The 21,181-nt window shown below is 44.8% G+C and overlaps 1 long non-coding RNA gene across 4 annotated transcripts in view; it reads right to left on the bottom strand.

Moving 5' to 3' along the window:
* Positions 1–21,181, bottom strand: part of LOC311612047 — a 531,826-nt gene that overhangs the window by 135,834 nt on the left and 374,811 nt on the right. For 2 of the 4 annotated variants that reach the window (XR_014793198.1, XR_014793200.1), the window contains one exon: positions 2,751–2,810. The exons of 1 other annotated variant lie outside the window; for it this stretch is intronic. This is a non-coding gene — a long non-coding RNA (uncharacterized lncRNA). Of the gene's footprint in view, positions 1–2,750; positions 2,811–5,698; positions 6,434–21,181 lie in introns of all 4 variants that reach the window. One more of the 4 variants, XR_014793199.1, reaches the window with a different exon arrangement.

The following is a 21,181-nucleotide window of genomic DNA, read 5'->3' as shown; positions in this document are numbered from 1 at the left end:
CACATTTCAAAGTGTTCTGTGGGTCCTTCAACACTGTCCACCAGACTCGGGACTTTTATTTCTTCAGATTATTAATGAACAAGGCATGTGGGAGATATTGAAAGACAAAAGGGCCTATGCATCAGTTTTGCTTGTCCAGTAGGATAGATCATGGGCAGTGGGAATGGCCAGTTGGCCTGGCTTCTCTTTCATATCGTTCTGCAGAGGGAAACTAGGTCTCCAGATGGACAGACACATCTCTCCTCTCCCCAGGCTCTCCCATGACCCTCCTTTTGGGACTACTCACTCAGAGGCTAGTGGAATAGGCCTTTGGGGATATCGACAGTTGCTTTAGCCATCACTCTGTTCAGTGTCAAAGTATAAAGTTGCTTCCTCTTCTTAGCTCAAACCTCACCATTATTTGGCAATTGTAAAGTTGGTCTCTGGCAATTTCTTAGTTCCACTGAAGTCTTTACTCATATTTGTTTTTAGATTCTTTGATGTTTTTATTGGGAGTTAATGGAAAGCAAATCATCTCCCGAAACCCCTGCTCTGCCATCTTCAAACCAATTTTCTCATTTTCCAGGGAAGTAAACGGGTCCAGAGATATAGTTAGAGGTAAGGCACCCTGAATAGCAGGGATGTGCCAAATTCTTATCTCTTGGCTCCAACCTTATGCAGGATAGCAAGTCCCTGGGAAGGAGGGCTCCCTGGCTTGATGCTATGGTGATAACCTGAGGAGGGGAAATGCTGTGTTGGAAGAGCATTGCCTCCAGCCAGTTCTCACTGCCTCCTTGCTAACCCCGAGAGAGCTCATCTGGGCTCAAAAACTGGGAAATGTAGTTTGGTCAGCAAGTTCATTACATGTAATTTACTATCTCGTTCCGCGTGCAGAATCAAATTTGGTGAGAGAATTAGAAGGAGCTGTGGTTTCCCAGTCAATTAACATTTATTAAGATCCATCTGCAAGATAAATGGGAGGGTAAGTGGATTCATTTATTCACTCAATATGGTCCGTGTCCTTTTTCACATGGCAGAGGCAGTGACATGTGGCGGCCTCAAAACCGGAGCTTGAGAGCCGAGCTGCTTTGGGTTGGCTCTGGGCTCACTTACCAGCTGTGTGGTTTGGGAGAAATCCCCTCCTCTGTAGGTGCTGGACTTTCCTCTACATTGAAATGAGGGCAAAAAGTTTCTACTGGACAGCCCTTTTAAAATCAAATGACGTAGGTAAAGTAATTCACATGGCACATTGTCTGCAATTACAAGTAATAACAGTATGCACTAGATTCTGGTTGGATGAGAGTCTTCAGTATGAGGCTACCTCCTGTCGTATTTAGGAAAGCATTTCAGACATTTTTTCAGATCTTTATTTTGCACCCGAAACACTGATTTGTTAGTTAAAGGCCCGAGTGTTTGCACGGTCTTCTTGGGCCAACACCACCTTGACATGGATGTTTCGTTCTGGAATCTGCTTGGTCTTACAATTTTCGTCTTATTCATAAAACAGATTCTGACTAGGCCAGGGAGTTTCCAGGAAATCACTCAAAATAAGGACTTTTTTTGGACATCATTTGCGTCTTCATGTCCTTTTGGCTTAACATGGAATTTGAACCTCCAGTTCATGGGATTAGACTCCAGCAATGTTTTTCTAATATGTACATCCTACAGTGAATGTATATCACCTGGGGGAAAGATCACCTCTTCTAACCCAGCCAGCCAACAGTGAGGAGAAAGTAAAATGAGGTAAATGGATTATTTATGTGAAAAATCAGGTTAATATATATATATATATATATATATATATATATATATATATATATATATATATATATATATATAATAAAATAAGATGTATGATAAATATATTTTCATATTTTTTGGTTTTTATGTATATACTTATATAGTCAAAACCCTTCCAAAATATACATCCAACTATAAGTAGTGGTAAAACTGTAGAAAGTGGGACTATATATTATTTCTTCTCTTCGTATGCGTGTGTGTGTTTTCAGAAAAGAGTACAACAGACCTATGTTGTTTATGCACTAAGGTAAAGAGCACAGTTAAAATTAGGTGAACAATCATACTTATCATAGTGCCTGGCAAACTGTAGGTGCTTAATGAAAGTGTAATGATTGAATGAATGGCCCACGATCTGGGAAATTCCTAATGTGTTAACATTTCAGCTGCCCTGGCATATCCATCATTCCAGCTCCACCACTAGATAATCCCTCCAGTATAACAAGAGAAAAGGGAGAAAGAAGGAAAATGAAGAAAGAAGATTTAGGAATAAGGGGTGATGAGAGACAAGTTACACCACTTGGTCATGGAATGCTGCACGTAGAAGGCACACTATGGAAAGGGGACCCAGATTTCTTGGGCAGTGTGTAGGCATTTCACGAAGAACACAGCCCCCACGCCTTTGCAACTCCCCGCAGGCAGGAATCAACCTGACCTGTGACAAATGTAGTTAGTGGCAATGATTTGAATCAAGGCCTCCTGACTCCGATTCAGCACTCCTTACAATAAAGAGATACATCTACAAAGCATGTGTATATATGCAAATTCCATGTAAGTTATGGGTTTTGAAGGGTTAGGGGAAATAGGAAAGATAGAGAAGAATCAGAATATTGAAAGGAAAAGAACTTAAGGGGCATATTTATGAGCCTCAGTTAAATATTTACAACCTCAAGTCAAAGAAGATTTATGAATGGCATACATGTTTTTAGGACCTACAAGAGAATCCGTCCACGAAGAAGAAAGAAATAACTCACCCGGTGCAGAAAGTGCCTCATCAGCCCAGACACATCAGCAGGGAGAAATTTAGCAGCAGTCTGTGGGAAGAAATTTTCCATTGTATATTTAGGGTGTCATTCATTGCTCTGCCTGGTTCTTGTGTTCAAAGGAATATCGTTGAGTCTATTTCTTTTTCCTACATCCTTGGAGTTTTGCCCTCTACTCACCCCCACAAAACCTCTACACTGGAAGACAGGAATTAACTGACTGTATTATTACTTCTATACCCCCAAAACGCACCTCCATGTGCCAAAGGGGTGACTCCAATGCAGACCACCGATGCCCCTGGATAACTTAGTGTGCAATCGAATGGGGATGGAGAACTGTGTCGCCTATACTGCAATTCTCCACTTAGAGGCAATCCTTTCTTTCAGATCATCCTTTTACTTTCAACTCGGAAGCAGAACCTGTAGGTTAGCCAGCATCTCAACCTGCTTCACAGATCTTATCTAGAGGCCACGATGAGTTCTCTATGCTCTTCACACCCTCCTTGTACACAACAGTTTGAACAATGAAGAAAAGCTCAATGTGTTATTAAGGATTTACATTTTTAACAGAGAACAGGGCCAGGCACGGAGGTGACCCTATTCCTGTCCTTGACTAAGGGCATTGGTTCATTGGTTCTCCGGCTGGGAAAGGTTTGGGAAGGACCATAAGAACCTTGGGGTCCCTCCATCCCACCTCCTTGACCCTCATCTTTTTCTCTGTCGCTGACTGACCCTCATTTTTTTCTCTGTCTGAGAGAGAATTTTGTCTGTATTGAGTGTAAAAAAACACACAACACTTTGGTTCCCTATGAGTGACCTCATCGTAAACATCAGTTAATTAAAATTTGGGTTTTGATCTTAATTTTATTATTAAATGATTAGAGCATTACTTAAGATATTATCAGCTGATATTATAAACAAATTTCAAAAATAATTTTATTTTTAATATTTTTTCGAGAGAGAGATCAGTGTGTTGTTCCATTTATTTATGCAATCATTGGTTGATTCTTGTGTGTGCTCTGACCTGGGATTGAATCCGAAACCTTGATGTAACTCCTCAAGATGACACTCTAACCAACTGAGCTACCCAGCCATGGACAGCCAAGGGTAATTTAATAGTGATACTATAGTATTGATTGTCTTAATGAACCCCTATTTGCCATATATTCCACTTCAGACTAAAATAGTTGCCTCAGGAAAGAAAAAGAGGGCGAGGAAGAGACGGAGAGAGGAGAGAGGAAGGAGAAAAAAAGGAAAGCAGATGCCCTCTGCGTTTTCTCCATCATCTGTCTCTGGACCACACGTGGCTTTTAAACCAGTCTCCTCTGCTCTAATTGCAATGACTAAAGGTGGCTCCGAGTGAGGACACCCAAGAGGATGGGAATCCAGGTTACAACTCTCCTCAGTAATTTGATTCTGTACAAATTATCTTTAACTCCAGCAAGGAGAGATCCAGCCCTCAGGGGAATGCGAATTTATTTGGGGTTGTGAGGAGCCACTGTTTTTACCACTTTTTGAAATAGATTTCATGAATGTAGGAGGCATGAAAGAAATGCCTCTGGCAGGAAAACACCTTAATTCTCAGCAATGCTGGATTGTTCTTAATGCTGTCAGGTGCAGGCGAGAGACAAGTGAAGGACGCCTGGTGTCACGCAGGTCTGCCTCAAATCACGTACACATGTGGCCTTGCCCCTTCGGTCTCAGCCAACGCCCGAGAAATGCAAACACTGAGGCACAGCTTTCTCTGTTATAATATATATATTTTAAAGTCTCACCTGAGTTTGATAAAGATAAGTTAAATAGATGCACTCACACATCACTGATGAATTCAATTTGGAAAGCAGTTTCACTGACAATTTTATCAAGGTTCAATGTTTTCATGGCTTCCAAACCAGTGATTGAATTTCTCATTTCATTTCAAAGGAAATACTCTTAATTTCAGAAAAAAATAAAAGTCCTACACATAAGTTGTAAAGCTAATAATGGCTGCAAATGCCAACAATGAGATTGGCTAAATCAAGATGGCATCTAGACTATACTGAAATTATGCTTTAGCGCCTATGCAAATCATTACAAACTGCAGGTTAGTAAACTCATAAATACTGATTTCTGTAGATATCTAGTGTCAAAGAAATTGTGAGATTGGTCCTTAGATTTAAATAAACACATTAGTATGTGCTAGAATACTGTATTTCTCGTTCTATATTTGGGACATTTTAATGCCTTTACATGTGAGAATGAACTGACATTGAACTTAGGCACCACTCTGAAAATGATTTCATTTTGCACAAATGGCAGACAGCCTTAAAATATGTTAAATGAAAAGGCAGGAAAAAAAATTGTTGGGAAAATCTGGTATCAAACATGAAACAAACAAAACAAAAAAGAAAGAGAAAGAAAAGAAAAATGAAAATTTTAAATAGAAAAAAATTCTATTTCCCCTAATTTTCTTCCTACTTTTCATACCTCACCTTCTCCTCCCAGATTATAATAATCTTTTAGGTGACATGAGGTCTGACATTAGCTATGTGTCTGCCATAGATTTCTTTTTTCTAAATATATTTTTATTGATTTCAGAGAGGGAGAGAGAGGGGAGAGAGAGAGAGAAACATCAGTGATGAGACAGCGAATCATTGATTGCCTGCGTCCTGCACACTCCACACTGGGGATTGAGCCTGCAACCCAGGCATGTGCCCATGACCAGAATTGCACCTGGGACCCTTCAATCCGCAGGCAGACGCTCTATCCACTGAGCCAAGCTGGCTAGGGCTGCCATATATTCGTTAAGGAGCTCACTGGAACTCATTGATTCCCAGGAGTAGTAGAGCCCTAGGAAGGACAGATGGCTCCGTAGGTAACCAAGAGCCCCATGTCCACATCCACTTGTGGGACTGGGATGGTGAAGCTGACCATCCACAGAAAAGGGAGGCAAGCTAGACCTTCATGCTTCCTCCACTCCGCAGCTCTCCTCTCCCCGGGCTCTGGGACTTGTCTCCAACCGAGGAAATGCGTGGCAGCGAGGGCCAGGAGCTGCCCTTCCCTCCGGTAACTGCAGGCACCGCTGTCACAAAGGCCTGAGCCACCACTAGGCAGGCTGAGTCAAGTCTCTCGTTGCCAATTATCTCCCTATTGCTTTTGTGGGCAGAATGCGGTTTTGTTTCTCTTTCGGTGACAAAAGTACGAGCCCATCGTTGGGTAAGGCCTTCTGCATCAATCTGAGAGAACAATTCCTTCCTCTCTTGCATTGACTCACGTTCTTGGCTACCGTCTTGTAAAGGAAGCAGCCCTTGGATCCTGCTCGGCCGGGCATGTAAGGGCCCCTTCGCTCCCAGGCTTCTGATGAAGGAGACTTGCTGTCAGGTGGTGCCGGCCTGTGTCCCCCACTCCAGCCCCCAAGTCCTGTCATCTCCCGAAAGCTCAGATATAGGGTTGGGTGGAGGAAATACAGTCAAACTTGCCATGTCACCTCGTCATGCCCTCAAAACCTGCTAAGGGCCCATAGTGAGTTAGCTGCCAGCAATGTAACAGCAGAGACCTGCCGTCGACGTCGACAACTCCAATAAGGTCTAGGAGTTCTAGGAATGCCTCGTAGGGAGACAGGCTTTAGTCTAAGGCAGTGGTTCTCCGCCAGGGGACAGTGAGCTACGTCTGAAGACTTTTTCGGATGTTGCAACCTGGAAGGAGAAGGAGGCGAAGACATAAACAGGAGTGCTGCTGACATTGAGCAGATAAACGCTGGGCTGCTGCTGCTGAATACCCTACGATGTCAACAGTGTCAAAGGCGAAGTCCTGGTGGTTTTCAAGCTTAACCTGGCGCACTGGGCCCCCTGCCCAGAGGTTCAGATTTTGGGGTGAGACCCAAGAATGTGCATTGCCCACAAGCTCCCAGGTGATACTGTTGTTTGCTGGTGCAGGGACCGTGATGGAGAACTCCTGTATCCGTGAAGGCATGCCCAAGAGAATGACGTGTGAAGGTTTAGCAGGAGTGAGCTGGGGTGAAAGGAAAAGATATGCTATTGAAGGTACTTTGTGCAAAAGCCCACAGAAAGGAGGCGCTGGCACGTTAGAGGAACGGAAATAGTTCCTCTATTCAGGAGCACAGGGTCATGGGATGGAATAAAGCTGAAGAGGGAGCCAGAGGCAGAAGGTGCCATAGTAGACGCAGGTCTTTCATCTAAAGCAGTGGAAAGGCACTGAAGACATTTTAGCAGGGGATTCTGGGAAACCTGAGCAGGCCACTGGGGTGGAGAGTAGAGGAGGGCATGATGCCTACAGTTTAATATAATAAAAGAGCATGGCCTCTGGAGCCAGACAGTCTTGGATCATAACCCTTGCCAGGCCTCTTACTAGTTATATGATCAAGGGCAAATTATTTGACTTCCATGGGCCTCAGTTTTCTCATCTGTAAAACGGGGCTATTCATACCCCCATCACCGGATTGTTCTGAAAATAAATGAGCTCATGTTCATAAAAGTGTCTGGCACACAGAAGGGCTCAACGAATGTTAATTCTCTCCCATTAAGTGTCCATGATGAAAGGACCAGGTTTCCTCCACCACCTAATTTACATCTCAAAGAGCACCCAGCAAAGCATGATGTCAGCACCCGGGTCTGACCAAAGAGCGTTTGCATCACCTGTGTGCCAAACCCGAGGCAGGGCCTGCTGCTGGCACGTTCAAGGGCAAATTAGGCAACCGCCGGCCCACACAAAAATGCTGCAAAGCTAATGCTAGGTTTGCAGATACCATCACAGGGCTCAGGCCAAGGTTACCTAATCTATTATTGGTTGGACACTTCAGAGGCTCTTTAACCATATCCCTTATTGTTTTGTAGCATGACAATGGGGAGGAGGCACCGAGCTCAGAACCACAATAAATAATACTTAGCACTTAAATAACCTTGGCCATCTTCAAAGCCATTTACGAACACTCACAAATTAAGACTTACATGGCCCCAGCCTTGGGAAAGTGTCATTATCTTTGTTTCTTCAACACAACAAGGAGGATGAGGTCATGGAGTTGCCCAAACTCCGGCCAGTTGGCTTCAGAACGGGCTGAGTTCATTCTACCCAGGCAGCCCTAGTGGGTCTCTTCCAGAAGGATCGGGGCATGTCCCTGGACTACGGGTAGTGCAGAATGGTGGACCGGAGGTGCAAGTTCCACTTCCCAAGAACCCCTTAAAATAATTATTGTCATAAATAAAGAAGATGGGAGGACATTTTTGGAAGGGATGGATATGTGTATGATACAGATTGTGGTGATGGTTTCACAGGTGTATACTTACCTCCAAACTCTGGTTGTAGACATGAAAGATATATCAATCATATTTCAATAAGGAGGCTAAAAAACCAAGGATCTCTGGTGAACCCAAGTTGCACAGGTGTTCCCAGCAAGAGCTGAATTAGACTTAATTGGAAGGGTTGATTTTTGGCCAACGAAGTGCCATCTCTGGTTCCCAGCTCTCTTACTCGGCCATCTCCCAGAAGACTGAGTGAACGTCAGAATTTTTTTGAGGGTGTTTGATAATTGCATAATTAATATTGATAATATCTCAAAGTTTCCTCATCTGTAAACTAGAGATAACAACCCACTTGGCTGTTGTGAGGACGTTGTATGAAGAATGCCAGGATGGTGATCAACGCAAGAAAACTTTCTTATCATCGTTGTCATAGACGCCATTGCCGTTGTACTTATATAATTCTAGGTGTGTATGCTCTTATGGTGTTGATAACTATTTTCTTGTCAAGATAAGCAGGTAACATTATCTTCTCCGGAAATACGGGCTCAGAGAGGAAAACCACACAGTGAATCACTGGCAGACCTCGGAGTAGTCCACAGGTTGTCTTTCTTCACTTCATTCATAACGTCCTCTCCTCCTTCCCCACGGATGACTTCTTCGGGTTCATGAAGTCTCGGATGCTTGGATGCTTACATTCTCTCCCTCTTTACATCCCAGGCAAACACTAGTATCTCTCATCTTCCCTCCCGTAGCTCCACAGCAACTCAAGACATTGGTGGAGGCCCTCTTATTGCCAGACATTGTACCCAAAGTCCATGGAATGTCTTCAAGGAGCTTGACCTCAAGGAGCTGCATGTCACATGGGAATGATGAGTACAAGCTGAGACAACTGTTTCTTAGACCCAAAATTCAGAAAGGCCTTTAGAAAGGACACCACTAGAATTCTGGATCTGAGAAATGACCACCACCCCCATCTTCCAGATGATGCCAACTACCACCAACCCCAATCCCATGTCACCAAGGATATGATGCTTTATCAACGCCATCGGGCAACTGCCTAAAATGGCGCCTGGAAGTCCTGTGTGCTTATGTCAAAGTGGGTGATGTTTTCTAATGTGCTGCACTGATGAAGTGCTCAGGCTCTGGGCTAGACCTGGACTCAAATCCCAAGGCCTCCATTAACACAGCCTTGGACATCTTACTTAACTTCTCAGGAACTGACCTTCCTGTAAAATACATTGTGGGTAGAGGATTTGAAGGAGAAAATGAAATAAAGTGTTCGGCAGAAAGCTGGACACATGGTTGCCCTTCATAAAAAGCAGCTGTTATTACATTATTATTCTATTATTGCTATTGTTGAACCTCAATATTATTTATTACACAAAATTGTATTAAAGCTAAATGCAAAATTTGGCAGTGATACTGCTAGTATCTCTCCTCTAGAAAATCTTACTGCAAACTACCTGGTTATCTATGGTAACAAAACTGGGATACTTGAAAATAAAACAGCTATCCATGATATCATTGTATAGATGTATTAAATTTTTAAAGAATTCTTTGTGTTTTTTGGTGGCAAGTGCATCAGCTCAGTTTGGATGCAATGGTGATGCCATAGCCATCATAAGTAAGGAGCCAGCTCATAGGAGCAGAGTCGCTGGAATCACGGAGTGTCAAGCTCAGGCTTGCTCCTTCCCAGCTGTGTCCGTGGGGAACCCAAACCCTCCAGAACTGTCTCCTCGTTTATAAAATGGGGAGACTCAGGTCACCTTCTCTAGGTCATTGAGGAGTTAGTGAAATGACACACGGAACTTCACAAATGTTCTTAAAATACTGAAAGCTTCAGTTCATAAGAACCTAGTAAACAAATAACTTGTTTTATACAGTTATTTTAGAAAGTTACTTATTTTATATAGTTATTTGATATATAAACTCTTTAAAAAAAATAAACAGTTCATGATGGGAAAAAATGCTGAAAGGGATGCTTAGGGCAAAAAGGAGAGAAGTAATGCATCATAATCATTAAACTCCTTTCATGCGCCATACAAATAGTAGGATATTAATTGTGGGGTTCCAGATCAAGACAGACCTGGGTTTGATTCCTAGTTCTACTGTTTGTTAGTTGTGCATTTCAGACAGCTACTTAATCTCTTTGGGCCTCAGCTTCCTGGTCTGTAAACGGGATGATGAATGTCATCTACCTCATAGCATTTTGATGCAGACCGTGTGCATGAGAAGCACTTACCACAGTACCAGAGAAGCAGCAGAAACTTACTAAAGGTTGCCGTTAACTAAAAGGAGAAAGACAGCTTAGTCAAAGTTCTCCATGTCAGCGCCTTAGGGAATGGCAGAGTAGCAGTTACAAGGACAACGTCTGAAAGTGCTACACTGGACAAGAGAAGCCAAAGGTACAGAGTTAAAATTGTCAGTGCCCCCGACGTCAGAGTCAGAGAACCAACTGCAGCAGAGGAAGGAGAATTGAGGCTGGGTGCTTGAAATGTCACTGCAGCCAGGGGGATCACGTACCCCAGTCTGCCCAGGGGTTACAGCTCTCTTTCAATACATAACAAATGCCCCAAATTTAATGGCTTTAAACAGCATCATTTTGTTCATGTATCTGTAATTTTAGAAGGGCTCTATAAAAAGACTGAAAGAAAGGAAAGAAGAAAAGATATAGGGAGGGAGGGAGGAAGGAAGGAAGGAAGGAAGGAAGGAAGGAAGGAAGGAAGGAAGGAAGGAAGGAAGGAAGGAAAGAATGAAGGAAGGAAGGAAGGGAAAAATAAATGAAAGATAGAGGAAGGGAGAGAAGGTGTGAATAGATAGATAGATAGATAGATAGATAGATAGATATTATTGAAAGTTACATGAGGTAAGAGTTTGTATGAACCTGTGAAAGAGAATGTAGGGAAAACCCCACCCCTATGGGCTCAAGAAAGAGGATTCTTCTAGGAGCTGGAGGCTGCACCATGACCTCTGACATCCCTCCCAGCTCTCAGATTCAGTGGCCCTCTCCAAGGAGCAGACAATTAACATTCCCCTTTTCCCAGGGTGGGTGGTGCACGCTTTCATCTTCCGGTGTTTATAAATGCCTTTGAAAATGGAATGTGCCACATACATGCTGAGAGCTGTTATTAATATGGTGTCCACACACCTTGCTCCACACGATAGTTAAGGAACAAAGCATTCAGGGTGCGAGCATCAGAGAACTGACGTGTACGTGTGTGTGTGGGGGGGGGGGGGGTGTGTGCATGCGCACGCACACACCCCAATCAAGGAACATTCCTTATTCCCAGCTGCCTTTAGAGAGGTAGGATACTTCACAGCAGCTGAAGATGAACAGAATCAGGGAAATGGAAACCTGAATAGAGAATTGAGGGGCAAGGTTGGAGCACAATCAATGAACATCCTTTCCCTGGATCTCCCACTGCCAAGACGTGCGCTAAGCACCATGGAAAACATAAACACTGAATGCACACAAGTCCCTGAGTGGAGCGCGAGATGACAAAGACATTGAGCCAGTTTTGAAGAAGTCTGCTTTTCAGAAGACAGACTTAAAAGCCAAGCCTCCAATGCGGATAACCCACCGAGACGGAGCGAGGAAAGGCCTTCCCACCTGTAGACAACCAGGGCTGGGTCAGCTTGAATTCCTTCTGCACTGGCAGAAGCTGTGGTCATAATACACTTTTATTTTTTAAATCATGAATGTTTTAAGAATCCAATGAGAGTTATGAACCCTCTTCCCAGAAAAAAATACACATATAAATAAAACCTTGCACAAAGTGTCTGACAGAGTTGACAAATTCCCTGAAGTTCTGTCCTGGGCCCTTTTCTGTAGCTCTTGGGTAGCTGTGACCTCTGAGCTGTGAAATTCACAGCAAACCATGAGCAGATTCAAAGCAGACATGGGACCTTCTCCAGCTCTGGATCCTGGGCATTGTGCCCAGTGCCCGGCACAGCATGCACCCAAAATAAATGCTTGTTCAATAAATAAACATGGAGTGAAAGCATTTTAAAGAGCGATGGAGCCTCCTTTAGCTGTGCCTCTAAAGGCCTTTTTTTCATTTGTTTGTTTTTGGGTTGTTGTTTAATACTTCTCAGGTGTTTGACCACCAGGGGCTAGTGAGCCAAGAACACATGAATGAGTGACTAAATCACCCAGAATTATTTCAAGAACAAGGAAAGGCCAAGATAATTGCTCTCTCTTGCCCCAAACGAGGGTGAAAACTCTGTCTTGAAGTACATTAAGGGACTTGGTGTAAATGGCAAAGTCCACACCTAAAATGGCAAAATTGAGGAGCTGTCCAGAAATCCCAAAAGAAGAGTGAAGCAACCTGGAATTCAAACCTCTGGTCTATGATCTATGAGCAGAACTATCCTTGGCTCGCTTCTCAAACTTACAACCATCCCTCCATCATGGAAGAGATGGGAGTAGGTCACACTGAACTCACCCTGGTTGGAAACATCGATGCTATAAACCCCTCCACACACCCCAGCAGCCATACACTGGAAGAAATGGATCCTGTCACTCAATCAGGGTCCTCATCTACACTAATAAAAGAGAAACATGCAAATTGACCAGCACTTCAAGATGCCCACCAGCCAATTAGGAATGAGTATGCAAATTAACCCAACAAAGATGGCAGTGGCCCAGCCCCCCAGCTGCTCTGGACCTCTGGGCAGCAAGCAAGCAGGTGCAAAGAGGCCAGATGGGGCAGGATGCTTGTTATGAGGAGGACTGCCGGGGAAAAGGGGGGAGGGAGCTACAGGAATGGTGCTCTGGCTAGAGTGAAGACAGAAGGCAGCGGCCAGAGTGAAGACCTGGGTCCCAGGTGCCAGAGGAAAACCAGTGCCGGCAGCCAGAGGAAGGAAGGTCTTTTGCATGAATCTTCATGCAACGGGCCTCTAGTTTATAAAATAAGTCAGGAGGGAAGAAGAGGGGCAAAGGCTGGAGAGGGTGACAGAGAGAGCGTGGCAGGTCATGAAGGACAGAAAGTCAAGCATTCAGGTTTCTTCTCTTTCTAAAGCAGTCATTCCCCTAGAAGAGGTAAATAAAACAACACCATATGGGTCTGACACTATGCAAATGAGCCAGAGGGAAGAAAACTTAACAGCTAATTAGAGCAGGGACCCAGACAGAGCCCGGGGGTACACCTTCTCTGGGCGCCCCTCCCCTGCCCTGCGGGCCTTTGCATGTTGCTCCAGGGCTTCGTGCCTTGAGGGTTTCCAACTTCCAGCCACCTTGAGGGGCTTTTTGGTTGAGTGCCACAGAAGATAAAATTAGAAACCAGGCTTCCTTTTCCCCTTCTCACTCTGCTAGTTATTCATAATTCAGCATCAACTGAGCAACTCATCCTTCCAACTTTCAACAGCAGACACTAGGTAAGCCGAGTGTCAGCAGCTGCCTTCACTCTGCCCCTGGCTCCTTCCCCACCTGCCACCCCCACACGGAAGGAAGCCAGGCCCCCTGCCCTGCATCCTCACCATTTCACCTGCTTCCTCTTCCTCCTAAATGCATGACATGACCCTGGCAAACAGCTTAACTTCTTCGACCCTCATCTCTCAAATGGGAATTTAAAATCTGTCCACCTGGAGAGCTATTTTGGGGCAGCAAGCTGGGTCCTACTTATCAGCAAAGATTGTTGAACCCAAGAGCCCTGTTACTCAGGGTTATAACCCCAAAGGCAGCCTCAACTATGACCTCTGAGCACAAGGACCTGTGGTGCTGGTCACGGACTATGGGGTCTGCACCCATGCAGGTGGTACCCTTGAGGAGACCAAGGGAAGGAAGAAGAGTCTGTAATCCTCTCCTTTCCCCAAGGGCTTTCTTATGCCATTTATGTTTATCCAGAGAGAAAATAAGAGCAGAAATTTCATGTTGTGTTTTCATAAGGGTCAAGGCTTGGTTCATTTAAATATAATTTACATTTGCTTTAAAGAGGCTATAATTTACCCAGAGATGAATGAAGCATGGTGAATCAGGCAACCTGCAAAGTCTACTCTGACAGGCGAGGTCTGCAGGAAGCCCTGGGCAGCTCTGCTCAAGGGTGACAGCATATGGGAGATGCTGCTAGGCGGTGTGTGGGGAAATGTTATCTTTTCAGTTGTCCTGTGTGACCTTGAAGAAGGCATGTGCCCTCTCTGAGCCATAGTTCTATACACTGAGGTCTCCTGATTGCTAAGGCCCCAAGTCTCCTGTTCTGTGGCTTTTCTTGCGGTCACAAGGCCCCATGCTCTCTTCTGTGACCAAGGAGTTGCCCAATGCCCAGCTTGGTCCTCAAGGCTTTTCATGACCTGGCCTTCACCTCTTACCTCTGTAGGCCCCACCAGCGCAACCACCTTTCTCACTGCAGTCACAGACACACCATTCCTGAGACCTATTATGGACTTTGACCCTCCGTGACTCTGTTCCCTGTGAAGGCTAGCTCATGTCCTTGTTTCTGCCTATCTGGTGAAATCAAATGCACAGTTCAAAGCCCAACTTTCAAGTGTGCCCCAGAAAAATGTTCCCCATCCCTCTCTTGCCAACTCCTGGGCTCCATGGCACTTTGTGCATAGCACCAAGCAAGACCGAAACGTTTCTGGCCATACTCAAGGTTACCCTTGGGATTAGTAGTCATGATGCAGCAACTCCGGTCTCCTGGCTCCCTTTCTAAAGATGCTTCTAAGCACGTACACACACATACACATGCACACACACACACAATTATTCTGGGAACTGCAGTAGACTCTGATGTACACCCACGAAACTCATTCCATGTTCAATAAAGCTCATCCACGCAGCATCCTAATAAAATTGTAGAAATGCAATTGGTGGGGCCCTGTGACTCATGCACGGCTGGCTCTGTCTTCTCAGATAAAGCCAAGAGAGCGGGGGACAGAGTTTATCCAGATAATAAACAGGAACAGAAATAAACTAAGGGCTCTAATTCCATCAAGGGTCTGGACAGTGACAGAAACCCGCAAAGCAGGCTTCTGTGGTCACAGAAATGACCGACTCAGTGACACCATTAGTCCCATCAGTACTTGGCTTGGAGTCTGACTGTGACAAGACTTGCCAGATAAGGCCATTGACTGCAGTTAAACAATTGGGGTTGGGCAGCAAAGCTGTCCCCAAATGAAGGATTCACTCAATGTTAATGGAAGCAAATGCATTGAGTTTAGTGGCACCTCGAGTCCACACCTCCAAATAGAATTACATCTCCTCCAATTAGAAAGCACTCCTATATCCAAACATGGAAACACTTCAAGAAGCATATAAGTCACAGGAAGAGAGATTTTGCTATTATGTCCAAGAAACCATCAGTTCTCATCAGGAATGACATGCCGAGAGGATCTGTAGGAGCAATGTAGTAGCTCTGCCTTAGAAAAACAACTCCGAGTCTTTTGCATCACATTTACAACAATTATCTTGGTAGATCCTCCAAATATCTATAAATGTAGGCAAATAGGTAGCATAATTGTCCCCATTTCACACATTTAAAAAAAATGAGGCTCAGAGATCTTGAATGAATCCACCAAGGGAGAGACTCGGGGCTAGAAAGGGTCCCTATCCAATGTTTCCTCCACCTCCCAACCCCCCTAAGAAAGCCCCTCTCCCAGGGGGTTCATGCAACTTCAAATAGAGAGAGATCAGAAACAGTCAGCTCCTCTGAAAGGAAATGGAAAGTTCTACATTCAAAGAAAATGGTGGGTTTTTTTTTTTAAAGTTATCAGGCAATAATAAATATTCAAAGTTATCACTATTAATAATAAAGCTTGAGTAGGTTTTCCTACCTATACTTCTGGTCTTCACTCTCCATGGAATGTGTTTTATTAGGGAGAGAATAAGACTTATTTAGAAGTGCAATGGGACTTGGCTTCAGACAGACCCTTGGGTTCAAGTACCAGCTCTGCTGTTTGCTGGCTGTGTGACTGGGGGTAGGTAGGGGGTAAGTGGCTTCATCCCTTTGAATTTGAATGTCCTTAATATGAAATAAGGGAATATAATTCATGTAGGGAAAGGAGGAAACTAAACAGCAGGTAAAAAGTGCTTAACAGTGTACCTGGCGTGGTAGGTGCTCAAAAAATGTTTGAATCTAAAGAAACAAACTCCTCAACAGCATCTCATCTGCTAACACTGAGCAAGTCACCCCACGCTCTTTCAAAGGCTGGCTTCCTTCGCTGCAGCCTCACTAAGGCTGTTCTTTGCTCCACATCTCACGCTTTGTCAAGCAGACAGGTCTTCCCGATTAGGGAATTAAATCATTGCCTTCAGGCTTCTGCCACTAAACCAGAAACCAAATCAGCCTTTTCTTCCATAAGCAATAGATTAACTACTCGTTTTCTTTATTCATGGAACTGTGACGTATTCATTCACAGGTAACACATCCAAAGCATCTGAAGTAGATGCCAACACAGTAAAAGCATTGGATGGCAGGAAATATTGTTTGAGCACCTGCTCATTCAACCCACATTTGAGCTTTGCCTACAACTCTACAAGCAGGCTCCGGAAAGATAATATTCTCCCCATGTTACGAGCCTCAGTGATGGCCAAGGTCACATCTCCTACAGTAGCTGAGCCTGAGTCCCACCTCCAATGTTTTCCCTTTAGGACAAGGGCTCACTGCCACAGCCTTCCGAAGTCACCATCATGTCAACATCCAACAGAAAGTACCCGAGAGTGAGCAGCAATGGCCCAGAGTCAGAGGCCTCTCCCCACTGACTCATGACTAGGGGGATTCTGCCACAGGCCTCCACACCGACTGTCTCTTCACTCGTGAAATGGAAGGGCTCCCTACTTGGTTTAGATTTAAGTCAGTATCAAATTACCAGGCACCCTGATTCATTTCAGAATTTTGCCTCGGTTGCAGGTTTCTCAGAAAGTCAGAGCCCTTCTTCAAGTTGACTTTTCATTATTTGAATGAGAAAAATCTTTGCACCAGCTCTTTATGGTGCGAACATGAGGCGCCAGCCCCTCTGCTAGCTTCTGAGGACAGAAAGGCCCACCACAGACTCCACCGCACCCTCACAGAGCTGACAGTCCACTGGGGAAGAAGGGACACAACCCCTGACCCTTAAGAGTTACAATATAATCCAAGTTCTGGTGACTTCTCGATAGGAGACGTCTCTAAGGCATTGAGAGGGTTTCCAGGGGACATACCCTGCCCTAGGGTCAATGAGGGCTTCCCTGAGAAAGTGGTGTCTGAGGGGAAAGCGGAAGAATGAGTACAAGTTTGTCAATTGAATGATGGATAACGATACTCCAGGCGAAGGCAACTGCACTTGCAAATTCATGGGAACCTGACTTGTTTGAGGAACTGAAAAAGACCCGGGTGGCTAAAGCACAGAGCCCCAAATGGAAGGGATATGGGAACTGGGTCTTCAAAATATCCCTCCATGTCTCCATCCCTGAAACTCCCAGCAGGTAGACAACTTTGAGAGCACTGGATGTCATTCTAAGGGCTTGGAGGTATATCCTTAGCATAAGAGGAAATGCTGGGGATTTTTGATTTAGGGAGTAATATAAAGTAGTCAATATTTTAGGAAGAAAGACCCTAAAGTATTATACATTATGGGGATGACTGGCAGGACATAGGATAAATAGCAGGGAAGGGAGAGGACCCCAGGTTGGCATCTGCTCCGTGTCTGGGTCTTAGGATTTGGGTCCCAGTTCTACCAGATATATTCCAGGTAACCTTGAGCACACCACCTCTAAGAGTCTTGTTTTATTTATAAACAAAATGGAAATAAAAAATCATCCTGGGCCATCTCATCAGGTATATTTGAGGACAGTGCAAAATATAAATTCCAGTGAGAACAGTAAGGCTAGTAGCTATAATCCAAATAAACCCAAAGTGGGTGGTCTCACCAAGCCCTCAGTGTGACATCGAGCCCCTTTGTGGAATCAGATTAGTCCCACGACTCCCCAGAATTCCCCTGTGCAGTGTGAGGCTAAGATTATCCCCTGTGCCTGTCACCTGGAAGGTGACTTCCTCATCTGAAGGGTTGTCATGCAGAAGGACAGGATTAACTCCGAGGGGCTGGATGGCGGTTACCAGGAGACAAATACTGGCTCCACAGAAGGAAAGACTTGCAAACTGTCAGAGCTGTCCAAGGCTGCCCGGGGCGGGGAGTGGAGGTGGGCTGTGACGCCCTGAGACTGGAGATAATGAGACTGCCTCAGCAAGCTGCACACTGGTCAGCTCCTCAGTCTCCTTCAGATTCTAAAACCCCACTGTCCACCGTCTTGCAGGCAGCGCTACCCCCGTGGTGCTGCTCAGATTGCAAGCATCAGCTTAGGACACGAAATGGTCAGTGTGGAGGGATCACCCAAGAGGCAGGGACTGGGTCTCCTTCAACGTGGGGCTTTGGTGCCTACCACGGCTCCTGGAACACAGCCAGCCCTCAGTAATTACCGGTGGAATAAATGGATGGACGAGTGAACTGTTCTGAGTTTATGGACGTGACACTGAAACCCACAGGGGAAACGTGATAACGTCTTGACATTGAGGCTAGGATGAGTTCTTTCATGTGAGATGTTGATCTGGATTAGCACTTCCCAACGTGAACTCTTTCGTTCCTAGGAGTCAGAATTTCAATAGTAATAGGGAAAAAAGAAAAAAAAAAAGGAAAAAAAAAAAAGCTGTTACATGTCACACATTTGCCCATGTGACAGAGGGCCCAGGTTTAAAAAAACATTCAGTTTCTCTACATTAGCTGGGAATTCACCAATTTGGTGTGGTCATTCTTTTTTTCTTTTTCTTTTTTAAATATATTTTATTGATTTTTCACAGAGAGGAAGAGAGGGATAGAGATTCAGAAACATCGATGAGAGAGAATCATCGATAAGCTGCCTCTTGCATACCCCCCACTGGGGGTGTGCACGTAACCAAGGTACATGCCCCTGCCCGGAATCGAACCCAGGACCCTTCAGTCCGCAGGCCGACACTCTATCCACTGAGCCAAACCAGTCCCGGCAGTGTGGTCATTCTTTATCGCATAGCAAACTGACCCCTGTTATATTAGTATATGCATATTATCTCATGTAGTCCTTTCCATGAAACCTGTATGTGAGGTCATGTGGACTCGAACTTACAGACAAGAAGACTGGGGCTCAGAGAGGTTTTTGACCTGCTCAGTGATGGACCTTTACAGTGTCAGAGGCAGAATTTCAACCCAGTCCTGCCTCGCCTCTCAGCCCCTGCCTCCCCACATCCCATGCAGCACTCGGCTTCATTTCAGAGAAAGCGGCTCCTCTGATACGTGTCAACCCTCTGCCCTTGATGACAATGCACACAGGGTCCTCTGACACTCAACAATCACCTAGGTTTGCCTGGCCTGTGTGTCTCAGTGGTTGAGCATCTATCTCGGAACCAGGAGGTCCGGGTTCAATTCCTGGTCAGGGCACATGCCCGAGTTGTGGGCTTAATCCCCAGTAGGGGGCGTGCAGGAGGCAGGTGCTCAATGATTCTCTCTCATCATTGATATCTCTCTCTCTCTCCCTCTCCCTTCCTCTCTGAAATCAATAAAAAATGTATTTAAAAAATAACCTGGGTTAATGAGAAGGTGAGTATACCCAAACTCAAAGGCTTCCAGCCTCTGAAAGCTCCCAGGCTCCCTCTTGCAGCAGAATCTCCCTCTTGGCCTCCAATGACATTACACAGGAGAACACTGGGAAGCTCCCAGGGTCGCTATTCTAGACCTTATATTTCCTAGTGTTGACAACTTAATACACGTCCACACTTGCTTTTATGGGAACAGATAAGACTCCGATGGTAATCTGAGCACCAGGGAAGGAAATGGCACATTCCTCCGTGTAACCATTTGACTAAGCTTTCTGCAGGCCACGCATCACTGTGCAGGGCCCACCCCGAAAAGCTGCAGGCCCCCCGCAGATCTGCCGGTGAGATACTCCGGGAGTGAATTGTGAGAGGGCTTGTATAAAAACCAAGGCCAGGGGTGGTATTCTCCGGGCAGAGCGGAGACTGGTTTACATGACCAGCAGCTGCTCTGAGGAGGTCCAGGGTAGACCTGGTCTCCGCTGGCCCGGAGTTCTCTCCTTCAGTCAGGTCATCCCTGGGAAAGAAGAAATGAATGCAGCTCTGTAGCTGACGTTCACATCTTTGTACAAAGTGAAAAATCAGGAACCACCTTGAGGCTAAGAAGGAAGTACCTAGCTGGATCCATCAATGCACTGGGCGAATAATAAAAGGTATTAACAATAATATTCATTGATTGCTGACAATGTGCCAGGAAGGAGGGCAGGTTCCATCCATGCAATCACCTCTTAATCCTCACAACATTCTCTTGATGTCTCTTAAATATTGATCTCCCCGTGTAGACTGGGGAGACTGAGCAACTTGGCCAAAGTGGCTACAGGAAGCAAGGGATGGAGCTTGAAACTGGGAAGCCACTGGAAATGACAGTATAAATGAGTGTTTGTGGACTTAACACATGTTAGTGATATTAAAGGAGAAGATGCAGGTTGCCGACTTATGTGACTCCTTTATTTTTTATTTATTTATTTTTAAATCAAAGGAAATGGAGAACCACCTCACACTCCTTAGGATGGTTACTATTTAAACACACACAGAAAATAAAAGTGTTGATGAGGCTGCAGAGAATCAATGACTGCTAGTGGGAATGCAAAACGGTACAGCTGCTGTGGACAAAAGCACAGGGGCTTCCACACAGAGAGAAAAACAGAATCCCCACACAAGCCAACAGTTCCACTACTGGGTATATAACCCCCAGATTGAAAGCAGAACCTTAAAGAGGTATTTGTACACCCATGTCTGCAGCAGCATTACTCCTAATAGCTAAAAGGCACAAACAACACAAGCATCCATGAATGGATAAATGTGGTCTACACATACAAGGCAATATGACTCAGCCTTCACTAGGAAGGAACTTCTATACATGCTATGGCATGGATTAGTCCCAGGACATGTTTCTAAATAAATAAACCAGTCAAAAAAAGACAAATGTTGTATGATTCCACTTCTATGAGGTCCCTAGAGTAGTCAAATTCACAGAAACAGAAAGTAGAATGGTGGCTGCCAGGATCTGGGGACGGGAGGGGGAGGGTATAGGGAATTATTGTATAATGAGTCCACAGTTTCAGTTATGCAAGACCAGAAAAAATTTAGAGGATGGTTACACAACAGGGTAAGTATACTTAACACTAAATTGAACTGCACAATTAGAAGT

The sequence above is a fragment of the Pipistrellus hanaki genome (assembly GCF_964339955.1).
Source record: "Pipistrellus hanaki genome assembly, chromosome: 17".
NCBI classification, from domain to species: domain Eukaryota; kingdom Metazoa; phylum Chordata; class Mammalia; order Chiroptera; family Vespertilionidae; genus Pipistrellus; species Pipistrellus hanaki.
The sequence above is the reverse complement of the archived record's forward strand: the minus strand, read 5'-3'. Positions and strand labels throughout refer to the sequence as shown.